Genomic DNA, 26,698 nt, shown 5'->3' with positions numbered 1-26,698 from the left:
GGATCAAGATGGAGTATTTTTGGCAAGCAGACAGAATTTATTGAGCACCAACCATTATTCAGGTTCTGTACTGAGTCCTGAAAACTATAGTGATGAATGACATTATGTACATTTACTCAGGGAGTTTACAATCAAGCAAAAATGTAACCTGGGAATGCTGTGGTTAGGGAGAATGATAAATGGGGAAAGGGATGGAGTCAAACCACAGATGGACCTGGCATGGAGGCTGAATTTTCATATACACACAACAGAGAGCTATGAAATGATTTTTCAGAAGGAATGAAGTTAGACAAAACTCATACTATAATAACATAATTTATCTGAGTGTGGAAGATAAAGTAAAGGAAAAAGGGGTCTGAAGGAACTTCGATTTATGTCTTAACTTGTTTTATTCTCATCAACTTGAGAAATAATCAGTGATTTGGGGAAAAGATTGGACATGGAAATAAGTCACCTTTTATTCATTTGTAAGGATGGTGAACATGATTCATAAAAAATAAAAACTTTGACATAGTAGCTGAAAATACAGAAAACTTCTAATAAATAATATCTGAAGGTCAGGGATATTAGAGAGACTTAGCAGGAGGGATATGGCTCAGGGTCTTTTTGAAGTTGCAGGTAAAACGTTGGGCAGAGCTTCAGTCATGGTAAGTCCTGACCAGTTCTGGAGAATCAATTTTGAAGAAGGCTCATGCACACATCTTATGATTGGAGGTCTCTGTTTCTAATTGGATGTTGACAGAAGGCTTATTTCCTTAGTTTTTACCACATGGACCTCTTCTAACAGCAGTACAGCTGGCCTTCCCAAGAGATGAGGAAGAGAGAGAGAGGAACAGCATTGTCTTCAATAATGATAAATAAATGAGGATGGCTCTATTCCAATACTACTTTATTTAAAAAAACAAAAACAAAAAACAACCTATCTAGCTAGATTTGGCCTTTGGGGCATAGTTTGTGACCTCTTCTCTGCTTGAATCCCAGCTCTTTGACTTGCTGATCTAGAGCTCTCTCAAAAAAAGGAATTAAAGCAGAATGTACACAATTTGTACTAAGTGACCACAACCTGGGGCCTGGTGACGTTGGGTTCTTTTCCTGAACATTTACACACCCCGCCTCCAGCAATGCAGTTAGCGTTTTGCATGTTGTCGATGCTGAGCTCACTGGTGGACAGAATCCATCTATGCCCATGTTTGGACAATGGACATATTCCCTTTTGAGGCATCTATACTGTTTTCAGGATTGATGTCAGCAATACGGAATTTCATTTTAAGTTCTTGTGGCACTCTGAAATATGGTGTCCCTGGGGACTTGAAGTTATTTAGAGATGCTGCATTCTCTCTTATAACCTCATTTCTCATGATGGACCTCAATTTGTTTGTTTGTTTGTTTGTTTGTTTTTCAGTATTCCCTTTTCTCAGCTTCTCCCTGTCAAGTTAATACCAAAGATGTGTTGGCTGAAGCTCTGTGTTCTGTTGATCGTCCATGACTGTTCCTTTCTATTCAGCTGCAGAAACAATACTCAGGCCTCACAGTCCCCACCAGGTACTTGCCCTTTCCTCTGCTCTCCGTAATAGCCCAGTTTTTTGTGTTTTTTAAGAGACATTTTTATATACCGACTCTACGTCCTTAACTCCCTTTACTTTTCCTTCTGTGCCAACCAACTAGAACAGCAATCCATTAAATAAAATTGTTCTCATTAGCAAAGATTGAAGGTTAATTTCTACAATTTCCTAAAGCAAATGTAAAGATGTTAGGAACTTTGGTTGCAATAAGTGCAGAATAAATTAATTCACTTAGTTTTTACCACAAGTACTTGGAATGAGCATTTTGTAACCGTTTTGGGCCATTCTTATATTAGCTACATTGTCAGGATTTATGACTTTGATGCAAGATTGATTTGCAGTATACGTTACTATTAGGCAAGATTTTAATACTGCCAGGGATTTGCTACTTCATCCTGTATCATGTGTGGAGAAAAATGAAGATCTTATTTATTGTGGTCCTCTTTTTTACAAAAATCATTATTTTTATTAGTTTCAGGTGTACAAAGAAATGTAACAGTTAGACATTTACACCCCTCACAAAGCGATAGCCTCCCTTCCCCAAGCTACTACCACTCTGACAGCTTATATAGCTGTTACTATACCATTCGCTGTCTTCCTTATGCTGCACTTCTCCCTCTGTCACAACATATATGTATGTATATGTATATGTATTTAATTATAGGTGAGATGTCCACTAATCATTCTACCTCAGCTTCAGTGTCCACCGTAGTGTTCAGGCATCGGCACAGGCTCCCAGTGATCCCACTGAGAAGGCCAGTGCCCACCTGGCACCTTACGTAATCTTGACAACATTGTTGATTATATTCCTCATACTCTTGTTTCATATACTCACGACTATATTGAGTCTCCTAATTTGTTCTTTCTGATTCCTTCACCTTCTTGCCATTCTCTCCTCCCCACCATTGAGCAACCAACATTTTTTCCCCTATATCTCTGAGTCTATTTCTGTTTTGTTTGCTCATTTATTCTGTTCTTTAGGTTCCACATGTAATTGAGATCATATGGTATGTGTTTTTTCTAAGTCTGAGTTATTTAACTTAGCACAATATTTACAAGGTCCATTCATGTTGTTGCAAATGGTAATATTTAATTCTATTTTATAGCCAAATAATAATCCATAGTACAAATGTACAACAGTTTCTTTATCCAACCATATATTGATTGGCATATCAGTTTTTTCCGTATCTTGGCTGATGTAAATAGTGCTGCACTGAACATAGGGGTGCATATTTTTTTTAAATTAGAGTTTTGTAGTTTTTAGGACAGATACTCAGGAATGTAATTGCTCGGTCATAAAGCAGTGCCATTTTCAATTTTTTGAGGTCCTTCCATACTGTTTTCCATAGTGGCTGCACCAATCTGCAACCCCATTAACAATGCACAGTGTTCTCTTTTCTCCAAATCCTTGCCAACACTTGTTGTTTGTTGATTTATTGATGATAGCTATTCTGATAGGTGTGAGGTGGTATCTCATTGTGGTTTTTATTTGCATGTATCTAATGATAGTGATGTTGAGCATGTTTTCTTATGTCTGTCTGTTTGCCATCTTTATGTCCACTTTTTTTTTTTACTTGAAAATGTTTTGATCTTTTCTTTTTGTTCTTTTTTTAATTAAAGTTTTTTGGGGTGACAATTGTTAGTAAAGTTACATAGAATTCAGGTGAACAATTCTGTATTACATCATCTATAAATCACATTGTGTGTTCACCACGGAGAGTCAGTTCTCCTTCCATCACCATATATTTGATCCCCTTTAACCTCATCTACCATCCCCTTCTCCCCCTTGCCCTCTGGTAACCACTAAGCTGTTGTCTGTGTCTATGAGTTTTTGTTTCTCATTTGTTTGTCTTGTTCATCTGTTTTTGGCAATCCCTCTCCTGGGTATCTACCCCAAAATTCTGAAAACATTTATCCATAAAGACGTGTGTGCTCCAATGTTCATTGCAGCTGTATTTATAGTGGCCAAGACAAGGAAACAACCAAAATGTCCTTCGATACATGAACGGAGATAGAAGTTGTGGTATATATCCACAATGGAATACTATTTGGTGGTAAGAGAAAAGATGAAATAGAACCATTTGTGACAACATGGATGGAATTTGAGATTATAATGCGAAGCGAAATAAGCCAGACAGAAAAAGTAGAGAAACATATGGTTTCACTGACACATGGTATATGTCCACTCTAGAGAAATATTTCTTGATGTCCTCTGCCCATTTTTTAATCGAGTTTTTTGGTATTGAGTTGAGTTTTTAAGTTAATTATGGCATTAACCCCTTATGAGATATATCATTGGAAAATACCTTGTCCCACTCAGTAGGATGCGTTTTTGTTTTATTTATGGTTAAGATTCCCGTGAAAAAACTTTTCAGTTTGATATAGTCCCAAATATTCTCTTTTCTTTCTCCTGACTGTGATGGAATACAGCAAGCTATAAGAGAAAACAATGGTAAAAACATTATATCAAGCTATTCATCTATGATATGTTATTAATAGATATTCAGATGATGCTGTTAAATAAGAGAACACTGAATTTAGAGGACAAAGGAATTTTCTTTTAGTTTGTTTTTCTTGAAAAATTTAAATAAACCTCCAGTAAATGCATACACAAAGAACAATGTGTTGCCCACTACTTTGAATAAAATGACCTAAGCAGAGCTTCCCACCCATCAGGTGATCCATTGCATACTACTGAGCTGTCAGGGGATCAGTTGTAGCCTTTTCTATTTACCCCAGTGTTCGCTGTATGAATACAAATATTTTCTATGTGTGCCATGATGTGCAGAAGGTAGATAACACTTGTCACTTGTAAATATATATATATACACACACACACATATATGTATATATGTAGACATATATGTCTATATGTAGATATATATGTATAAACATATATATCTCCATATATCCATATCAACATACACACACACACACACACACACACACACACACACACGTATCTATCTTCCCCCCTTTGGCCTTCTTAAAGGACTGACGGCAAAAGTGTTTATTGTCAACACTTTTTAAATTCAGTAAACTTCACAGGGAAAGAAAGTGACCAAATACCGTAAAGGAAAAACCTGTCCTCTTCCATACCATATACAGAGATGTAATAAGTAGACAATTTTAACAGGTACACACACCATTATTCTGAGACACTCATTTAGTTACTGAAGAAGGATATTAAACGATGACTTTCACGATGAGTAAATCAGAAATGAAATAGTCTTATAAAGATAACTAGGTGATAGCTTCCTGCTCTCTTGATTGAGAGACCACTGTCACCTAGGAATTCATCGGAAAGTCACGATGCAAGGGTTGAACCGATAGGGATCATTTTACTCAAAAAAAATACTTGTTCAAACTGAAAATATTAATAGAGTCTTACTAACATGGATAATGGATAGAACAGTGTCTCTGCTCCCTCATCTTCTAAATCACTATCTCGATCCACTACTTCATCTAATCTACTGTTGATTCCCTCTGATGTATTTTTCATTTCAGTTATTATAGTCATTATTTATGATAAGTTCTTTTTTATGTTTTCTCTCTGCGTTTTTATGTTTTCTACCTCTTTGTTGAATTTCTCCCTGAGAACATTGAGCATCCTTATAAACAGTGATTTGACTTCTACATCTGGTAGATTTCTTGTGTTCGTTTCGTTTAAGTCTTTTTCTGGACCTTTGTCTGTTCTTTCATTTACCAAATATTTCTTTGTCTTCCCATTTTGGTTGCCCCCCCTATGTTTGTTTCTATGTAAGGCTGCTATGCCTCCCAGTCTTAGCAGAGTAGGCTTACGTAGTAGGTGTCCTGTGGGACCCAGTGGTGCAGACTCCTTGGTCACCAGAGCTGGGTGTTTCAGGTGTGTCCCCTGTGTGCCATGCGTGTACCTACCTCTTGTAGTTGAGACTTGATCACTGCTTACGTGTCAATGAGAAAGATTGACTGCCTGTGAGGACTGGCTGGGACTACAGTACAGGAGCTGTGGTGTGGGGGGGCTGACCCTACAGAGCACAATTCAGTTTAGTGGGGGTTCAGCTGCCTGTCAGATCAGCCCTTTAGATTTGTCATCCTTGGAGATGGCTGTGTAATGCTTTGGCTCTGTTTAAAGCTGGTAACTGGGCCTGCCAGCCCCAGGGTCTCCTGAAGGAGGCCTCACTGCAGACCAAGTTCAGCTGCAGTCTGTGCCCTGCCTGACGGCACCGGGCATGAGCCTCCAGTTAATCCGCAGATGGCTGCCACCTGCACTGTACTTGGAGTTGCCTTGAGAGGCCAAGCTCCGACCTGAAGCCAGCTGCCACCAATGCCGGGGGCTTAGGGCCGCTCAGCCACTGATAAGGGTCATGCTGAAGCCAGATGTTGCTTGTTTGGGTTTTGTGAACCTCTGAGAGATTTTAGGAATGTCCCAGCATGAGTGAAAGTAGACCATTTTAATGGAAAAGCAGCTTGGGTGTGCCTGAAATTTGGGTAGAGCAGGGTTTCACAATCACCAGGGCAAATGAACGGCATTAGCCAGTTTGATGAGACTCAGGTGAGACGTCTGTGTGCGTCTGCATGCAGGGAGGGGGAGGGCTCAACAAACTCATAATGGCTTTCACCTGCTCATCGGTCCAGAAGCAAGCAGCCCCTTCAGCCTTCAATCTGAAGCCAGAAAACTCGGTTCCTCCCCATACGTTCCTGGTACCTTCTGAGCTGCTATTCCAGTGCTGGAGCTCAGAGCCAGTGATTCCATTGGTGGGTAAGTCCATATGTGTTCCCTTTAAGAGGCGTGCCTGGCAGTGCAGCCGCCCTCTGTCACACTCAGTCACAATCTCCCCTGGTATTCACAGCCAGAAGTCTGGGGACTTCTCTCCCCAGCATTGGAGCCCTGGGATGGGGAGCAGCTGGGACACCTCCCACCTCTGGGGAGGGAAACTGCAGTTGAGATATACCTCCGGATTTTTAATGGTCACATGCAGGTGTTGGAACAGCCCATTCCATGTTTCTGGTTTCTACCTCTTTAACGAGTCTCAAGTTGGCTTCTTGTGTATGCTTGTAGGGGCAGGGCTTTCGGTACAGCTGGAATTCAGATGATTCTGAACAGTGTTTTTCTTGGTTTAGCTGTAATTGATGTGGTCCTGAGAGGTGAGCACAGTGTTTACCTGCTCCGCTCTTTTGACCAGAAATTCCCAAGCTATGTAACTCTAGAGGAAAGGTGATTTAATCCTCCAGGGTGAAGAAGCTTCTCTCCATTGTATTTGAGGTAATAAAACCGTAAGAGATGATTTTCTGCCACAACGTAATGAATATTTTATAGGAAAAAAATTTCCAGGTTGTGGAGTGTGAATCAAGGCTGAATAGAGAAAAACGCAGCTCCTGAGAACAGGAAGCAGGAGAATGTGGCAAATTATAGTTAAGTAAATGTGAGCTCTTAAGATGACATGGAGAGTTTCACTGCCTGGGAAGGTGAGAGGTGGAGTCAATATTGTAGCTGAGCGTGTTACAAAATAAGCATCTTTGGCTCAACTATGATGGTCACCCTGACATTACTGTCATGCAGGGTGTTGTGCGGGAGACCCTGCTCGCTGCGCCATTTGTCTGTGATAAGATGGCCATTTCATAAAAGTTCTTTAAAGTCTAGCATGAGATACCAAAGGAAACTAAGTTTGGAAACAAAAGAAGTTAGAGAATTCATTCCCTAAGTTCTAAAATTGTTGTTTTCAGTAAATGTGACATGGAATTTGAAATATAAATTATTTTTTATATCTAATATTTCTGTGGCTGTTAAATTAATTTTTTCTGTTTAGTATCATATTTCATGTTGAAGGTTCATTCTACATCATTTCTTAGAGGATTTTGATACAGCTTCTTGCATGAGCAGATCGAGAAACTTCGTGATGTTTGTAAAGTAGAGGATACGAGAAGTGTAGGCACACTCGTAGCCACATTGGTGTGGAAAGTAATGAATTTTTTATGAATTGATATTCTGTCATTGCATATCCCAGCTGATCGATTCATAACACTTCATCTGTTGACAAATGCATTATGCATTCAACAGAACTCTCCTCACAACTGTGTACTTGCTGAATTACAGGAAAAATTGAAGAACATGATAAATCCTTGTAGCGTGATGGTATAAATGTTTCTGATGGATTGCAGTCAAGATATGCTGTTGATTCTATCCTCAGGTTTCCCATCAATCCATTCTTCAGATAAAAAATATGATCTCTGACGTGCTCACAGTCTTCTTACTCATTCCTTTGTGTGTGTTTTTTGCATTTTACAAATGTAATTGATGGATTTGATGTAAATGGTACAGATGTCATTGTTTGTATCCATATTTGAGAAAAAAAGATGTTTACAAGAATAAGAAAAAGACATTCAAAAAATGTGTGCTTTAATTGAGATGTTTCTACTTCTGTTTTGACACCCTAAATTTCCCAGTTTGGAATTCCTTGTTTAATCGGCTTTCCCAGACATTAATTATCACCCTCGGAGAATTTTCCAGTATTCTGAAATGCTCATTTAAACGTTGCCCTTTACCTAAGTTGCTAACATGTCGACTATGTTTTAACTTGACGTCATGTTAGTGTTGTTACACGAATGACGTTAAGCCAACCTGATGTTCTGATTAGCAGACTATGTGTGTGTGTGCGGGCAGGCACGCTTATGGTGTCTTTGATTATTTCAAGCGGTGGGAGTAAGTAATCACAATGACTATTTGGTAGACACAATCTTCGAAAACTGTAATTCTGAAACTTTTGGGCCTTAGGGTCCTTTTATACTATTAAGAATTTAAAAAAACAAAAAACAGAAAGAATTATTGAGAATCCCAAAGAATTTTGTGTAAGTTGGGAGTGTCTGTTGATACCCTGTTTCCCCCAAAATAAGGCCTACCCAGACAATCAGCTATACTGCATCTTTTGGAGCAAAAATCAATGTAAGACCTGGTCTTATTTTATGTTCGATAAGACCTGGTTTATAATATAGTAAAATAAGACCAGGTCTCACATTGATTTTTGCTCCAAAAGACGCATTAGAACTGATTGTCCAGTTAGGTGTTATTTTCGGGGAAACACGATATTTACAATATTAGAAATTATAACAGAAAAATTTAAAGTGCAAGCACACCCGTCATGCACATTCCATTCGCCCTTAGAGAGATGACCCAGTAACCACTAGAGCTACGATGTCACCATGGCTGTGGAACACTCTATGGGACACTGATCAAGAGAATGAGAGTGAAAATGGCAAATGACATTTAGTATTCCTGAGAAGGTAGTTTTGACCTCTTCAGGCCCCTGAACTCATACATCTTGGGACTTCAGGGACTCTCACGTGACATTGAGAACTACCTTTGGAAGCCCCATGATGTGACATGATGAAGCTACTCCTCATGAAGAGACAGGCTTTAAAGCTTCACCTCTACAGTTGTTTCTTTTGTCTTGCCCTTGTCTTCAAAACTTTATCTGAGAGTTTTGTTTTTTCTAAAAGGAAAATAAGTTTGTGATATATTCCCTTTCTGTCTTGTGACACTCTGTACCCTTTGGAGGTAGCTAGTTTGGACCTAATCTGATCCTATATTTCCTTGGAAGCAGTAAGATCACCCAAGGCTGTCCTCTGTCATATGAAGTTCTGTTTACTTGAGGCTTAAAGGATGAATTCTGAAGATATTTGTGCATTTAGAAAAGACCATTTCCTTGGAATAAGTGGTCTCTTATTTGAAGCGGTACCATTCATTAAAAGCTTTTTAAACCCATGTTTTACATGCATATTTAAACTTAAAATAGGTGGCTGGACATAACTTTTGATAATAACAAAGAAATTCATACCGTGAACAATCTTAACTATTAAGAAGCAAAGCTGTGACCTGAAACACATTATGTAACAGAAATCGCTGAGTGGCAACACTTAATTGAACTTATCTATGTGAATGGCAGGTATAGGACACCTAAAGTAACGTGTGCGATGAAGGAGTAGCGTGTTTGGGGAAAGGGAGGACATGGGACTGAAGAAGGAAGTTTTACACGATTGTCAAATTTGTGTTATCATTTCCATTTTACTCAATGAGAACTTCTTTTCAGATTCTTCAGAATGGGATCCTACTGCTTTGAGCTTCAGTGATGACACTCGTGAAAGATCCAGGGATTGGAAAGTTGATGATCAATGTCCATTTGCATCACACTCAATGACGCAAAATCTGTCAGCATCCACAGAGTTTGGACACATGATCTTAGTAGATAAAGAAAAGACTCATATTGGAGGTGTGTTCCTATTAGGATATTATAGGCTCTGTGACTTGTGTGAATCACAGCTACCGGGAAACAGAGACAGCAAAGAACATTAAAAAAAAAAAAGAAAAAAAAGAAAGAAAGAAACAGAAAGAGTTTAACCCTAGAGCACCTCTGTGTGGCTTCACCATAGTTTTCTGACTTTCCAAAAGTCATTTTGTGGCAAAATCTACTTTATATTCACTCCATTTATTCAACAGATATCCAAACGGAATACCTTTCAGCAAGACATTTGCATTCTTCCGGTAACTACAGTCACATATACGTAAATAAGAAAGACAATGAGTTGACAGCATGATTTCCTTTAGAGTAACACTTAGCCTACCCTGGGGAGTGGGCAGGGGGATTATATGTAGAACGTTGGAGGTAGATTGGAAACATAGGAAGAGATCTAAAGATTGATTACTGAGAGGACACGTGGTTTCTTAGCTTTAGTTTTATAGCCCTGAGTTAATTCCCAAGTATCAGTTATAACTCTATTCAGTGTAACTGAAAAAGCACCTTCTGAAACCAAATATTAAAATATTTCTTGCATTTTCTATGGCTTTATGTACCTCAGAGTGGACTTTTCCAGCCGTAATGGATTTTGTTGAGAATTTGCTGCATTGTACTTCCTTCGCAGCTGTGTCCACATAGTCTGTCCCCTCTTATCTCAGTTCTTCCTTAAAGCCCATTGCTGAATCCTCAAAGATTAAAGGAAATTTGTCAGGATAGTAGAGGAAAACACTTCAGATATGAGGAAAGGTGTACACTGACAAAGGCGTAAACAGTAACACAACTTCTGGAAACTGTGAACGATGTTGCAGTTGAATCTTAGGGTGCTGTTCAAAGGTACTCTTAGGAGGTAGACAACAGAGTACATCACGACGAGATATGTCTGTCCAGTATTTGTTTGTTTTGTTCTGTTTCTGACTGTGTTTTCATTGAAGTTGGGTGAATGAATTTGTGAATGGATTTTGACATGTTTATATGCCTTCAGCTTTGTGACATTTGTTATTTCCCAAATGGTTTGTTGAAGTTTTAGGTAATCACAAGTATTTTTTAAGTCAATGTTCAGTGAAAGATTAAGCTTAATTTAAAGTCTCAATTGATAACATGTTATTTTGTTTCCATAGAGATTATAGTTTTTATCTAAATGTCCTGAGTAGTTCATTTTATCTAATATATAGATTTATCCACAGAACTACATTTAAGCATGAAATCAGAGAAAGAGCAAGTGGGGCTTGATGGAAGTGAAAAGAACCACTGTCATGTATGTGAAAATTTACTTTTAAATTTCTAGAATAATGTCGTTTTTAATGCATCAATAACGTAACATGGCCCATTGAAATTAACTTTCAAGCTAGCTTTTTAAGAGTCACTAGGTCATAATTGAATATTATTTTCATCACATTTGAACTGCTTACAAAACTTTAAATATGGTTAGAATCTATAGTTACTTGTAAGTCAATTTTATTCTTGGAACTGAGGCAAAAGAAAAAAAAAAGTCCTGAATATTGTTTTCTTCCTCGTTGTTTTAACTTCCTTACATGATAAAGAAGGTACCATCAATTATTGAATCAGACAATTAAACAGTTGAAATTATGAACACAGTGCAAATGCTGACCACTGAGTCGGACTCGTGTGAAAGGACTCATCATTCTCAGTGGTTCAAAATTTGGAGTTTTGTATGGCTGCTCACTAAGGCCGAGGTGAGAGATGGACTCTGCCTTGGGACCTCTGTGTAATTGACTTCCGAGTCTACATTGAGGTAGAGGATGGGGTCATGAAATCAACTCACCTGCCTATTAAGAGAACCACATCCTGCACGATGAGACCTTCTGTTGTTAGGGTACAAGCACTTTCTAGTTTTTCATTTTGGTGTAGGAAATTGGTCAGTGTTACTCATTGCTTTTATCTGCTCACCTCAGTGGGTATGAGAATCAATTGGAACTGAATGCAACAGGTAACTCTATGAATGCATAACCCTTTCATAGTATATAATCTGAATAAAAATTTAGAAATTGGCTTCTCTTTCTGCTTCATGTAAATGTTTTTGTGTCCTAATAGTTTAAAGTTTGCCTCTTCTCCAGCTATTAATCTTTAAAAATGTTGTTAGGTTCACGGTAGGTACTCACTAATTAAGATATGGTGGGGTGACATATTTTAAGGGAGGAAGCCTCTATAACATTTAGCAATCATCTACTAATTCATTTTTGGGTGGATTTAACATCTAACGAATTGTTTAGTTCAAACAGGGACAAAATTCGATTGGTGGGTTCATGTTTTTCTCTTAATTTAGACTGAGGCACTTTATCTGCCACTTCCTAGTTGTAGTCCAGTAATTTGGGAGTAAGTAAACATCGATTAAGAAGTTTAACACTTAAATTTTAATTACGTTCTAATTTTTCTTTGTTCATACACGATGCGCTAGGTGGCAGTAGAGCAACGTGACACTCAGAGGAGACGTTCTCCAGGGCACAATGACAGAATATTACAAGATGCAATTCTGACTAATGACCTTTGCAAACAAAAGGAGAAAGAAATAGATTTTAAGAAAATGAACTCTTTATACTCTGGTTTCTCTCCAAATCGTATAAATCTTTCACCTTTTACTAAAGATTTCCGTGGAAAGAAAAAGAACTCTGAGGTATTTTGTTTAGTCATTTTCAAACACATGTGTAATTGTGTGTATATATATTTAAAAACCAACACTGTACATATGGGAAATATTGAGGATTTTGAAAGCATATGTATGTGTGTATGTGTTTGTGAGTCTGTGTGCATCTCTGTGTGCATGTGTGAAAGTGTGTGTGTGTGTGTGTGTGTTTTATGCGGAGTGACGTTTTTGGTCCATTGCAGTAAATGATATTCTTGATTCAAATCCGTCTATGTCCAACAGACAAGTGGTGACATTCACAGTGGCCTCATCCATAGTGAAGGCTTTAACACTTTTTGCAGGAATCTATGAGCTTTCTATAATCTCAAAACGATTGCTACTATCAACAGATGTTCCAGTTTTCGGCAGTGATTTCATCCCCTTGCTGTATCAATAGAGAGGTTAGTTTTCATTTCCATTGAGGCTAATGTACAGCCAGGTCAGACCATATTTTACATTCATTCTCCTCCTTTTGAGAAAAGGAACAATTTGCTCCAAGTAGTATCCTATTTCAGTACAATGAACTTTTGAAGAAGATTGTATGCCATGGTGTGTGTGTGTGTGTGTGTGTGTGTGTGTGTGTGTGTGTATATATGTGTGTGTGATATATATATATGTGTGTGTGTGTGTGTGTGTGTGTGTGTGTATATATATACCAAGTGATAATTTACTGATGAGTATTTTATTCCTAGTCAAATAGGTCAGTGTATTTTCCCGTTTTATAATTATGGCTACTTTAAACATTATAAAGAGGAAATAAAATTACTGCAGCAGCAAATATTCTCATGAATTTCTAAGGCCTCTTCAATTTATATATTTACACTAGAGGAATCGCTGTGGTTTGGTGTGAGAGCACTATTGTAGAGTCAGAAGTCCTGGGGAAAACCCTAAACTCACTGATCTTTTCAATTTCTCTGTTTTAGATTGTGATAACAAACGAGAAGAGCTTAGTGCAATGCCTAGATTTATCAGCTATTAGTAGATGTAATTTTCATAACTGACTATGAAAATACTGGAAAATTAGAATATCTATGGAATATATCAGAAAAAAGAATTTTAGGAAATTTAATCTGTCTGAATATAGGCAGAGTTAATACTCTTACTCTGGATTTGCTGTATTTTCCGACTGGAAACTCTTTTTTAAAGTGAGATTTCTTAATCATTTATGCCTTCTCATTTTGTATCTTTTCCAAATCAGAGACTCTTAAAATTCTCTTATGATTTTAAAATTCTGTTTTCCACTCTCATGGATTCAGCCTTTTGTACTAAATTTTTGAACTTTGGAGAATTTATGCTTGTACAAAGTTGGAGGTTTGGGATATCCATTTATTTCAATCAGTGGGATATCCATTTATTGCAACCTTTCATTATATAAACATATAGGTTCTTCTTTAATTTCAGAGGATATCACAATATGTCATTTCACTGAGGGCTAGTTACAAGTCTTTTTTTCTTTTACCTAGGTTTCTGAGAGTCATGAAAAACAAAAAGATCTGTTGCATGAAATTGCCATACTAAGACTGGAAACAGATAGGGTTAAAAATGCGTATCAGGAAATGGAAAAAAAGTATTTTGAGGACATTGCAATTGTAAAAGAAAAGAATGACCATCTTCAAAAGACAATAAAACTCTATGAGGAAACACTAATGAAAACAATATTTCAATGTAATGGACAGCTGGATGTTCTGACAGCTGAGAATAAAAGACTAACCTCTGAAACGCGGAGTGGAAAACGAAACAGAGAAAGACTGCAAACAGAAGTTGAATCCTGCCATTCTAGACTGGCTACCGCTATCCACGGTCTTGAGCAAAGTCGGAAATCTAAAAGAGGTGTACAGCTTGCTTTCCAGAGAGCAAGAGAGGAATGGTTTGTTTTACGGGACAAAGTGAATTTTGATGTGTCTAGCCTAAAAGATAACAATGAGATTCTTTCTCAACAACTTTCTAAAGCTGAAAGTAAATTCAGTAGTCTAGAAACTAAGTGCCATCACACAGGAGTTGCTCTTAGAGAAACGACTTTGGTTTTAGAACGTGTTCACAGAGACCTAAGCCAAACACAGTGTCAAAAAAAGAAAATTGAACACATGTATCAAAGTGATCGAGAAAAAGTGAACACATACATTGGAAAGCTGGAATCCCTAGAGGAGAGGTGTTCTCACCTACAAAGTGAAAATACATTGCTTCGACAGCAACGGGATGATGCTCGCAACAAAAGTCACAATGAAAAGCGAGTAATTAGTATCCAAGACCAGTTTCAGATTATCATAAAAATATTTCACCTCAAACTGAGAAACTAGATTGTATGCTGGAGGAGAGAAATAAGGTGTTACTCAATGAATGGACTCATTTAAATGAAAGACTGTATCATCATGAAAACATGAAAGCAGAAAGAGAAGTAAGTATCCAGAAAGAAACATAGTTTTCAAATTACCTGAAACAAAATTCAATGTTCAGATATTTGATGATGGTGAAATGTTAAATGTAGGTGAATATTAAAAATATATAGACTACAAATATATAGCCCCCGCTCAGGGCAACCGAGGGGGTCGCAGGGTCCTCTCAGTGTCCTCCAGCCCTAGGGACGTGCAACCCAGTCCCATGCCCTGGCCGGCCCCACCCACTGGCCCAAAGCCAGGGAGAGCCACCCCTGCCACCAGGGTACAGCAGCTCCAGTCTACAGCCACTCTTCGTCACAAGACTTTAGTTGTGGCCCTCAACCCTAGTCAGCGACCGGAGACCTGCCCGATCTCCGGTCCCTTCACTGGTTACACGTCACCTCTCCTGACCCCGGGAGGTGAGAGAGAGGATGAGAGAAGGCCAGAGACGGAGCAAGAGAGAGGCGGAGAGAGACAGACGGGGACTGTGGAGACAGACTCCCAGAGAACAGTTTCCAGGCTCTGGACCTCGCATGGAGGGGTGCTGCGTGGGGACTGCAGGGTCAGCAGCTGTGACCGCTTGGCCATCAGCTGTTGCCAGTTGGCAATTGGCCACCGGAGGAGCTGCGGTGCCGAAGCTAGGAAGCGCGGATACTGGACGGCAAATTGCAGAGGGGCGCGGATTGCACTTGGCCGGCTTGGTGGGTCGGTAGGTTGGTGGGTCTGTTGGTTGGCAGAGAATCGGCCGGCAGGTTGGGGATCGGGCGGCTCCGGCTTGCCGTGTCTCCAAGCAAGCCCCCCGTGAGAAATCGTGCTATGAGCCCCCTATCCGTGGCTGCTTTGGTGTTCCTTCTTGGCCTCGCCATATCCTGCGTTCTTGTGCGGGCAGAGGGACTAGAGTCCCCGCAGGACAGGGACCGACAGACAGAACGGGAGGAGGAGTAAGAGGGAGCGAGATCGAAATATACACCTATATGTACCTGTATGTACCTAGACATACAGAGAGACATGGACAGAGACAGAGAAAGAGGGGGCTGGCACGCGGGGAGAGAGCTCCTGAGCTAGAGCCAGAGCCCCCCAGGCACGTCACGGAGCCAGAGAGACATGGGGTGGGGGAGGAGGGAGGGACGCACAAGCGGGCACACGGACTGGGACAGACGCACTGAGGCTGTTTTGAAGTGCCAGCTTCTAAACTGAAGTGTGGTCATGCCCGGGACTGGGCTCCACTAAGTAGGCAGTGCCCGGGCGTTGGCAGTCAACCTTGAAGCCCCCGGGCCGGGCCGGAGGGCCAGTGGGCTCTGAGCACAGCCCTGGGACCCCCCCGCAGGAGGAGAGTGGCAGCACACAGGCACCCTGGTTGTGAGGGTTGTGTGCCTGCACTTCCCCTTGTGGTGGTCTCTCCTGGAGTCCGAGGGCCTGCGGTGGGTTGAGGTGCTGCTCCCTCGGTCCCCTGGTTTACCCGGCTCTTTGTGCCCTATGTGTTGGGGCTACAGCGAACGGCGGAAAGGGAGGGCTGCTGGCCCTTGTGGGCGACGGAAGGGAGCACGTGGGGGTGTGGGGAGAGGTGCCTGCCGGCAGAGACACAGGCTCGGCTAACTGCTGCTGGCTGACGGCCTGCCTCAGTGAGGAGGACTAAGAAGAGGATGTGGGGGGGAGCCCTGGCCGACGGCCTGGTGTGCGGCCGGGGCTGCCAGCTTGTCGTGCCGGGGGGCTGACGGGCCCCTGGCCAGGGGGACCTTTGGCTGGCTGGGCGGCTGCAGAGGGGCAAGGGGCGGCCGGGTTTTGGAGGGAGCCACGCCAGGGCGGCGGAGCAAAAGGAGAGGCAAGCAAAAGCCTACAGGTATTCCCAGGCGGTCTCCCATCCAAGTACTAACTGGGTCCGACCCTGCTTAGCTTCCGAGATTAGGCGCGTTCATGGTGGTATGGCCTTAGACGCTGGGACCCGGCTCCCGCACCCCAAGAGCCTGCTCCCGGCCTGTCTCGTGAGCGCCCGCCATGCAGATGAGCCGCTCCGGTGGCGAGCATCGACCCGCGGGCCGGCTCTGCCAGCACCGCGTCCCCCCACAGTCCGGCTCCCCGCCTCTTCCTAATGCCCCTGGCGTGGGCGGCGGGCTACTCCTGGCCGACAGCGAGGCCCCTTCGCGCCACCCGAGGCTCCATGGGACACTGCCACTTCCCTGATGGTGCCAGAAGTCGTGGAACTCTGGCATCCTGGGACTCCCCGCACCCAGACCGGCATACAACCCGCCCCCCTACCGCCACCAGGTTTACCCCCAACCGCAGCCCCAAGGCTGGTGGAGGCCTGCACCAGCAGGCAACCCTGGGCCTGGGAGTTGTGGGAGGACCCCGCGGCGGCGGCGGGGGCGGCTGCGGCGGCGGCGGCGGCGGAGGCAGGGGAGGGTGGCGAGGTAGGCGATGGCAACCGCGTGGATGGCGCCAGGGCGGCGATGGTGGCGGCGACAATGGGGGCTTTGACGGTGGGCGCTGGGACACGGGGGCCGATGGCGGCGGCGGTGGCGGCGGGGGCTGGGGAGGGCGTGAGGGCGGTGCTGGCGGCGGAGGCCGGGAGAGCAGAGGCGGGAGACTGAGGGAGTATGGCGATGGTGGCTGCGGGGGTCTGGGGCGGGGGCGGGGGAGATGGCGGTGCTGGAGGCGGGGAGAGCGGAGGAGGGAATTGAGGGAGTACGGATATGGCGGCGGCGGGGGCGGGGGTGGGGGAGAGGGCAGCACTGGTGGCGGAGACGGGGAGCGCGGTGCTGGCGGCCGAGGTGGGGAGAGCACAGGAGGGAGTTTGAGGGAGTTTGGCGGTGGCGGCGGCGGGGGCGGGGACAGGGGCGGGGGCGAGGGCAGCGCTGGCGGGGGGGGGGGGGGGGGGGGAGGGGAGCCCGGTGGTGGCGGTGGCTTTGGCGCAGGCGGCGGCGACCGCGCTTCGGCGAAGGATTCGCGATGACGGCCTGCGGGACCGAAGAGGACTGAGAGGAGGGTGTGGGGGGGGAGCCCTGGCCCACGGGCCTGGTGTGTGGCCGGGGCTGCCAGCTTGTAGTGCCGGGCGGCTGACCCTCTGCTGGTCAGGGGGACCTGCGGCTGGCTGGGAGGCTGCAGAGGGGCAAGGGGCGGCAGGGGTTCGGAGGGAGCCACGCCGGAGCGGCGATGCAAAAGGAGACGCTAGCAAAAGCCAACAGGTATTCCCAGGCGGTCTCCCATCCAAGTACTAACCAGGACAGACCCTGCTTCGCTTCCGAGATCAGACGAGATCTGCTGCGTTCAGGGTGGTATGGCCTTAGGCACTGGGACCCGGCTCCCGGCACTCCAAGAGCCTGCTCCCGACTTGCCTCCTGAGCGCACGCGCCATGCTGCTGGGCCGCTCGGGTGGCGAGCACGTCTGCCCGAGTGCCTCCCGCCCGCTCCCCGCCTCCTCCGGTCGCCGCTGGTGTGGGCGACGGGCTACTCCTGGCCCGCAGCGAGGCCCCTTCGCGCCCCCCAGTGGCTCCACAAGCCTCTGTCACTTCCCTGACTGTGACATATGTCTGGGCGCCCTGGCATCCTGGGACTCCCCACGCCCGGAATGGCTTTTACCACGCCCCCCTACCCCAACCCCTCTCATCCCCCCCCCAGCCCCACAACCGCACACCCCCCTTGCTGCTGTGCTGTGCCCACCACTCAGGGCCACCGAGGGGGTCGCAGGGTCCTCTCAGTCCCCTCCACCCTAGGGACGTGCAACCCAGGCCCTGGCCCTGGCCGGCCCCACCCACTGGCCCAAAGCCAGGGAGAGCCACCCGCGACCAGGGGGCAGCACCTCCAGACTGCCGCCACCCTTCGTCACACAGCCTTCTGTCTGGGCCCTCGCCCTTCATCAGCGACCGGCGTCCCGCCCGATCACTGGTCAGTTCACTGGCTACACATCACCTCTCCTGACCCAGGGTGTTGAGAGAGAGGATGAGAGAAGGCCAGAGACGGAGCAAGAGGTAGGCGGAGAGAGACAGACGGGGACTGTGGGGACAGACTTGCAGAGAGCACTTTCCAGGCTCTGGGCCTCGCGTGGAGGGGTGCTGCGTGGGGGCTGCACGGACATCAGCTGTTACCGCTTGGCCATCAGCTGTTGCCAGTTGGCCATTGGCCACTGGCAGAGCTGCGGTGGCCAAGCTAGGAAGCGCGGATGGTGGACTGCAAATTGCAGAGGGGCGCGGACTGCAGTGGGCCGGCTTGGTGGGTCTGTTGGTTGGCAGAGAATCGGCCGGCAGGTTGGGGATCGGGCGGCTCCGGCTTGCCGTGTCTCCAAGCCAGCCGCCCGAGAGACATGGTGCTATGAGCCCCCTATCCGTGGCTCTGTTGGTGTTCCTTCTTGGCCTCGCCAAATCCTGGGTTCTTGTGCGGGCAGAGGGACTAGAGTCCCCGCAGGACAGGGACCGACAGACAGAACGGGGGGACAGGGGGACCGGGGGACGGGAGGACCGGGGGACAGGGGACCGGGAGACGGGTGTAAGGGGGGGACAGGGAGAACGGTGGGACTGTAGGAACCCGGGGCGGGGGTACCGGGGGACGGGGTACCAGGAGATGGGGGAAGGGGGGCAGGGGGACAGGGAGACCGTTGGAACTGGGAGAACCGGGGGACGGGGGGTCTGGGAGACGGGGGCATGTGGGACGGGGGGAAGGGGTGACCGGAAGATGGGGGGACGGGAGTACGAGAGGGCCGGGGGGACGGGGGTCTGGGGGATGGGGGGACAAGGGGACCGGGGGACCGGGGGGACAGGGGGACTGGGTACTGGGAGACAGTGGGACCAGGGGAAGGGGGGACCGGGAGATGGGGGGACACGGTACCAGGGGAAAGGGAGACCGGGGAATTGGGGGACAGGGAGACTGGGGGACTGGGGGATTGGGGGAATGAGAGGACGGTGGGACTGGCGGACGGTGGGACGGAGGGACCAGGAGACCGGTGGATGGAGGGACAGGAGTATGAGGGTACTGGGGGACGAGGGACATGGGGAGGGGGGGACCGGGAAACGGGGGAACGGGGGACCGTGAGACGGGGGGACCGGGAGATGGGGGACCTGGGGCCGGGGGGACGGGGTGACGGGGGGACCGGGAGACAGAGGGACAGGGGGACTGGAGGGTCGGGGGGACCGGGGGACGGGGGGACCGGGGGACGGGGGGACCGGGGCAACGGAGACGGGGGGGACCGGGGGAACGGCGGATGGGGGGACCAGGGGACCCGCGGACCGGGGGACCGGAGGTTGGGGGGACCGGGGGATAGGGGACCGGGCGACGGGGTGACCAGGGGCATGAATGGACTGGGGGACGGGGTTACCAGTGGACCGGGAGATGGGGGGACCGGGGGACCGGGGACCGGGGGACGGGGGGACCGGGGGACCGGGGGTTGGGGGACTGGGGGATGAGGGGACCGGGAGATCGGGTACCGGGGAACGGGGCGACTAGGAGACGGGGGACCGCGAGACGGGGGACCGGGGACGGGGTGACCGGGAGATGGGACACCGGGAGACGGGAGACTGTGGGACGGGAGGACCGGAAGACGGGGCGAACGGAGAACTGGGGGATCGGTAGACGGGGGCCAGGGCGATGGGGGAACCGGGGGACTGGGGGACCGGGGGACCAGGGACCGGGGGTTGGGGGTCCAGGGGATGAGGGGACCGGGAGACGGGGGACCTGGGGACCGGGCGACCGGGAGACGGGGGACCGGGAGACGGGGGGATGGGTGTGCGGCCGGACCGGGAGACAGAGGGACAGGGAGATGGGGGGACCGGGGGACCGGGGGAAGGGGGTAACACTGGACGGAGGACCGGGGGACCGGAAGACCGGGCGACCGGGAGACAGGGGACCGGGAGACTGGGGACCGGGAGACGGGGCGACCGGGGAACGGGGGGACCGGTAGAAGGGCGCCTGGGCGCCGGGGGAACCGGGGGACCGGGGGACCAGGAGACGGGGGACCGGGGAACGGGAGACCGGGGGTATGGGGGGACGGGGGGACCAGGCGAAGGAGGGACGGGGGGACGGGGAGACGTTGGGACTGGGGGACCGGGGGACAGGTGGACCGCGAGACGGAGGACCGGGAGACGGGGGAACGGGGGTCGGGGGACCCGGGGAGGGGGGGACCGGGAGACGAGGGAATGGGGGACGGGTGGACCAGGGGCGTGGGGGGACTGGGGGGACGGGGGAGCGGGGGACGGGGGATGGGGCACTGGGGGGACGGGGGCACCGGGGGATGGGTGGACTGGGAGAGGGTGGATGGGGGTACGGGGGAACAGGGGGATCAGGGGACGGGGGGAACAGGGGACGGGGGGGGGACCGGAATAGGGGGGATGGTGGAACGTGGGGACGGGGGACCCGGGAGACGGGGGACAGGAAGACGGGGAACCGGGGGAACGGAGACAGGGGTGACGGGGAGACGGGGGTACCGGGGGACGGGGGTACTGCGTGGGGCTGCACTGACATCAGCTGTTACCGCTTGGCCTTCAGCTGTTGCCAGTTGGCCATTGGACACCGGCAGAGCTGCGGTGGCCAAGCTAGGAAGCGCGGATGGTGGACTGCAAATTGCAGAGGGGCGCGGACTGCAGTGGGCCGGCTTGGTGGGTCTGTTGGTTGGCAGAGAATCGGCCAGCAGGTGGGGGATCGGGCGGCTCCGGCTTGCCGTGTCTCCAAGCCAGCCGCCCGTGAGACATGGTGCTATGAGCCCCCTATCCGTGGCTCTGTGGGTGTTCCTTCTTGGCCTCGCCAAATCCTGCGTTCTTGTGCGGGCAGAGGGACTAGAGTCCCCGCAGGACAGGGACAGACAGACAGAACGGGAGGAGGAGTAAGAGGGAGCGAGATGGAAATATACACGTATATGTACATGTATGTGTCTAGACATACAGAGAGACATGGACAGAGACAGAGAAAGAGGGGGCTGGCACGCGGGGAGAGAGCTCCTGAGCCAGAGCCAGAACCCAACAGGCACGTCACAGAGCCAGACAGACATGGGGTGGGGGAGGGTGGGAGGGACGCACATTCGGGCACACGGACTGGGACAGACACACTGAGGCTGTGTTGAAGTGGTGGCTTCTCCACCGGAGTGTGGTCGTGCCCGGGGCTGGGCTCCGCCAAGGAGGCATTGCCCTGGCGTTGGCAGTCACCATTGAAGCCCCCGGGGCGGGCCGCCAGGGTCTCCGGAGGGCCAGTGGGCTCTGAGCCCCGCCCAGGGACCCGCCCGCGGGAGGAGATTGGCAGCCCCCAGGCACCCTGGTTGTGAGGGTTGTGTGCCTGCGTGCCTGCTCTTCCCTTGTGGCGGTCTCCCCTGGAGTCGATGGCGCGTGGTGTGTTGGGGTGCTGCTCCCGCCGTCCCCTGGTTTGTCCCGGCTCTTTGTGCCCTTTGTGTCGGGGACACCGTGGCCGGCGGGAAGGGAGGGCTCCTGGCTCTTGTGGGAGACGGGAGGGGACGCGCGGGGGTGTGGGGAGAGGCGCCTGCCCGCGGAGACAGAAGACTCCGGTGGGGCGGGGCGGGTGGGCGTCCCGTTTGCCCGAGGACACGCCGATCCTGTGTCTCGGGGCCCAGGGGCAGGCGCAGGGATGGGCGTCCCCTGGGCTCGGGCCGAGGTGCAAAGGACCGGCACGTCCTGGGATGGAGAGAGCCTGGTGGAAGCCTGCGCCGGCAGGCAGCCCTGGGCTTGGGCGTTGGGGGTTGCGGCGGCGGCAGGGTCGGGGAGCGAGAGGGAGCCCTGCGATGGCGGTGGCGGCGGCGGCGACCTAGACGCGGCTGACTGCTGCAGGCTGACGGCCTGCCTCGGCGAAGAGCACTAAGAAGAGGGAGAGGGGGGGAGCCCTGGCCGACAGGCCTGGTGTGCGGCCGGGGATGCGAGCTTGTAGTGCTGGGCGGCTGTCCCTCCTCTGGCCAGGGGGACCTTCGGCTGGCTGGGCGGCTGCAGGGGTTGCAGAGGGGCAAGGGGCGGCAGGGATTCGGAGGGAGGCACGCCGGGGCGGCGGCGCAAAAGGAGAGGCGAGCAAAAGCCTACAGGTATTCCCAGGCGGTCTCCCATGCAAGTACTAACCAGGCCCCTCCCTGCTTAGCTCCCGAGATCAGAGGAGATCGGGCGCGTTCAGGGTGGTATGGCCGTAGACGCTGGGACCCGGCTCCCGCGCCCCAAGAGCCTGCTCCCGGCCTGTCTCGTGAGCGCCCGCCATGCAGATGAGCCGCTCCGGTGGCGAGCATCGACCCGCGGGCCGGCTCTGCCAGCACCGCGTCCCCCCACAGTCCGGCTCCCCGCCTCTTCCTAATGCCCCTGGCGTGGGCGGCGGGCTACTCCTGGCCGACAGCGAGGCCCCTTCGCGCCACCCGGGGCTCCATGGGACACTGCCACTTCCCTGATGGTGCCAGAAGTCGTGGAACTCTGGCATCCTGGGACTCCCCGCACCCAGACCGGCATACAACCCGCCCCCCTACCGCCACCAGGTTTACCCCCAACCGCAGCCCCAAGGCTGGTGGAGGCCTGCACCAGCAGGCAACCCTGGGCCTGGGAGTTGTGGGAGGACCCCGCGGCGGCGGCGGGGGCGGCTGCGGCGGCGGCGGCGGCGGCGGCGGCGGCGGAGGCAGGGGAGGGTGGCGAGGTAGGCGATGGCAACCGCGTGGATGGCGCCAGGGCGGCGATGGCGGCGGCGACAATGGGGGCTTTGACGGTGGGCGCTGGGACACGGGGGCCGATGGCGGCGGCGGTGGCGGCGGGGGCTGGGGAGGGCGTGAGGGCGGTGCTGGCGGCGGAGGCCGGGAGAGCAGAGGCGGGAGACTGAGCGAGTATGGCATTGGTGGCGGCGGGGGCTGGGGCGGGGGCGGGGAAGATGGCGGTGCTGGAGGCGGGGAGAGCAGAGGAGGGAATTGAGGGAGTGCGGCAATGGCGGCAGCGGGGGCGGGGGAGGGCGTGAGGGCGGTGCTGGCGGCGGAGGCCGGGAGAGCAGAGGCCGGAGACTGAGGGAGTATGGCATTGGCGGCTGCGGGGGTCTGGGGCGGGGGCGGGGGAGATGGCGGTGCTGGAGGCGGGGAGAGCGGAGGAGGGAATTGAGGGAGTACGGATATGGCGGCGGCGGGGGCGGGGGTGGGGGAGAGGGCAGCACTGGTGGCGGAGATGGGGAGCGCGGTGCTGGCGGCCGAGGTGGGGAGAGCACAGGAGGGAGATTGAGGGAGTTTGGCGGTGGCGGCGGCGGGGGCGGGGACAGGGGCGGGGGTGAGGGCAGCGCTGGCGGGGGTGGGGGGGGGTGTGGGGAGCCAGGTGGTGGCGGTGGCTTTGGCGCAGGCGGCGGTGGCGGCGACCGCGCGTCGGCGAAGGATTCGCGATGACGGCCTGCGGGACCGAACAGGAATGAGAGGAGGGTGTGGGGGGGGAGCCCTGGCCCACGGGCCTGGTGTGCGGCCGGGGCTGCCAGCTTGTAGTGCCGGGCGGCTGACCCTCTGCTGGTCAGGGGGACCTGCGGCTGGCTGGGAGGCTGCAGAGGGGCAAGGGGCGGCAGGGGTTCGGAGGGAGCCACGCCGGAGCGGCGATGCAAAAGGAGACGCTAGCAAAAGCCAACAGGTATTCCCAGGCGGTCTCCCATCCAAGTACTAACCAGGACAGACCCTGCTTCGCTTCCGAGATCAGACGAGATCTGCTGCGTTCAGGGTGGTATGGCCTTAGGCACTGGGACCCGGCTCCCGGCACTCCAAGAGCCTGCTCCCGACTTGCCTCCTGAGCGCACGCGCCATGCTGCTGGGCCGCTCGGGTGGCGAGCATGTCTGCCCGAGTGCCTCCCGCCCGCTCCCCGCCTCCTCCGGTCGCCGCTGGTGTGGGCGACGGGCTACTCCTGGCCCGCAGCGAGGCCCCTTCGCGCCCCCCAGTGGCTCCACAGGCCTCTGTCACTTCCCTGACTGTGACATATGTCTGGGCGCCCTGGCATCCTGGGACTCCCCACGCCCGGAATGGCTTTTACCACGCCCCCCTACCCCAACCCCTCTCATCCCCCCCCCCAGCCCCACAACCGCACACCCCCCTTGCTGCAGTGCTGTCCCCACCACTCAGGGCCACCGAGGGGTTCGCAGGGTCCTCTCAGTCCCCTCCACCCTAGGGACGTGCAACCCAGACCCTGGCCCTGGCCGGCCCCACCCACTGGCCCAAAGCCAGGGAGAGCCACCCGCGACCAGGGGGCAGCACCTCCAGACTGCCGCCACCCTTCGTCACACAGCCTTCTGTCTGGGCCCTCGCCCCTCATCAGCGACCGGCGTCCCGCCCGATCACTGGTCACTTCACTGGCTACACATCACCTCTCCTGACCCAGGGTGTTGAGAGAGAGGATGAGAGAAGGCCAGAGACGGAGCAAGAGGTAGGCGGAGAGAGACAGACGGGGACTGTGGGGACAGACTTGCAGAGAGCACTTTCCAGGCTCTGGGCCTCGCGTGGAGGGGTGCTGCGTGGGGGCTGCACGGACATCAGCTGTTACCGCTTGGCCATCAGCTGTTGCCAGTTGGCCATTGGCCACTGGCAGAGCTGCGGTGGCCAAGCTAGGAAGCGCGGATGGTGGACTGCAAATTGCAGAGGGGCGCGGACTGCAGTGGGCCGGCTTGGTGGGTCTGTTGGTTGGCAGAGAATCGGCCGGCAGGTTGGGGATCGGGCGGCTCCGGCTTGCCGTGTCTCCAAGCCAGCTGCCCGTGAGACATGGTGCTATGAGCCCCCTATCCGTGGCTCTGTTGGTGTTCCTTCTTGGCCTCGCCAAATCCTGGGTTCTTGTGCGGGCAGAGGGACTAGAGTCCCCGCAGGACAGGGACCGACAGACAGAACGGGGGGACAGGGGGACCGGGGGACGGGAGGACCGGGGGACAGGGGACCGGGAGACGGGTGTAAGGGGGGGGACAGGGAGAACGGTGGGACTGTAGGAACCCGGGGCGGGGGTACCGGGGGACGGGGTACCAGGAGATGGGGGAAGGGGGGCAGGGGGACAGGGAGACCGTTGGAACTGGGAGAACCGGGGGACGGGGGGTCTGGGAGACGGGGGCATGTGGGACGGGGGGAAGGGGTGACCGGAAGATGGGGGGACGGGAGTACGAGAGGGCCGGGGGGACGGGGGGACTGGGGGATGGGGGGACAAGGGGACCGGGGGACCGGGGGGACAGGGGGACTGGGTACTGGGAGACAGTGGGACCAGGGGACGGGGGGACCGGGAGATGGGGGGACACGGTACCAGGGGAAAGGAGACCGGGGAATTGGGGGACAGGGAGACTGGGGGACTGGGGGATTGGGGGAATGAGAGGACGGTGGGACTGGTGGACGGTGGGACGGAGAGACCAGGAGACCGGTGGATGGAGGGACAGGAGTACGAGGGTACTGGGGGACGAGGGACATGGGGAGGGGGGGACCGGGAAACGGGGGAACGGGGGACCGTGAGACGGGGGGACCGGGAGATGGGGGACCTGGGGCCGGGGGGACGGGGTGACGGGGGGACCGGGAGACAGAGGGACAGGGGGACTGGAGGGTCGGGGGGACCGGGGGACGGGGGGACCGGGGGACGGGGGGACCGGGGCAACGGAGACGGGGGGGACCAGGGGAACGGCGGATGGGGGGACCAGGGGACCCGCGGACCGGGGGACCGGAGGTTGGGGGGACCGGGGGATAGGGGACCGGGCGACGGGGTGACCAGGGGCATGAATGGACTGGGGGGAAGGGGGTACCAGTGGACCGGGAGATGGGGGGACCGGGGGACCGGGGACCGTGGGACGGGGGGACCGGGGGACCGGGGGTTGGGGGACTGGGGAATGAGGGGACCGGGAGATCGGGTACCGGGGAACGGGTCGACTAGGAGACGGGGGACCGCGAGACGGGGGACCGGGGACGGGGTGACCGGGAG

At 51.8% G+C, this 26,698-nt stretch overlaps 1 long non-coding RNA gene, 1 other non-coding gene and 4 pseudogenes across 2 annotated transcripts; 3 read left to right on the top strand and 3 right to left on the bottom strand.

Annotated features, from left to right (window-relative positions):
- The first annotated feature begins 1,406 nt into the window (after positions 1-1,406).
- LOC148754394 (uncharacterized) lies at positions 1,407-11,089 on the top strand. The gene is made up of 3 exons (XR_016020111.1): positions 1,407-1,542; positions 9,629-9,808; positions 11,017-11,089. It is a non-coding gene; the product is annotated as an uncharacterized LOC148754394 (long non-coding RNA).
- A 1,296-nt stretch (positions 11,090-12,385) lies between these two features.
- On the top strand, positions 12,386-12,507 carry LOC148754393 (U5 spliceosomal RNA). Its single transcript, XR_016020121.1, has one exon. It is a non-coding gene; the product is annotated as a U5 spliceosomal RNA (small nuclear RNA).
- A 1,433-nt stretch (positions 12,508-13,940) lies between these two features.
- Positions 13,941-14,895, top strand: LOC141567819 (ankyrin repeat domain-containing protein 26 pseudogene; annotated as a pseudogene).
- Positions 14,896-18,014: 3,119 nt separating this feature from the next.
- On the bottom strand, positions 18,015-18,134 carry LOC148754392 (5S ribosomal RNA; annotated as a pseudogene).
- A 4,700-nt stretch (positions 18,135-22,834) lies between these two features.
- LOC148754391 (5S ribosomal RNA) lies at positions 22,835-22,954 on the bottom strand (annotated as a pseudogene).
- A 1,426-nt stretch (positions 22,955-24,380) lies between these two features.
- Positions 24,381-24,500, bottom strand: LOC148754390 (5S ribosomal RNA; annotated as a pseudogene).
- Positions 24,501-26,698: the final 2,198 nt, after the last annotated feature.

This window comes from Rhinolophus sinicus, unplaced genomic scaffold, assembly GCF_057876585.1.
Source record: "Rhinolophus sinicus isolate RSI-liver-muscle unplaced genomic scaffold, RSI-T2T HiC_scaffold_19, whole genome shotgun sequence".
Lineage (NCBI taxonomy): Eukaryota > Metazoa > Chordata > Mammalia > Chiroptera > Rhinolophidae > Rhinolophus > Rhinolophus sinicus.
This window is presented reverse-complemented; position numbering and strand designations above follow the sequence as displayed.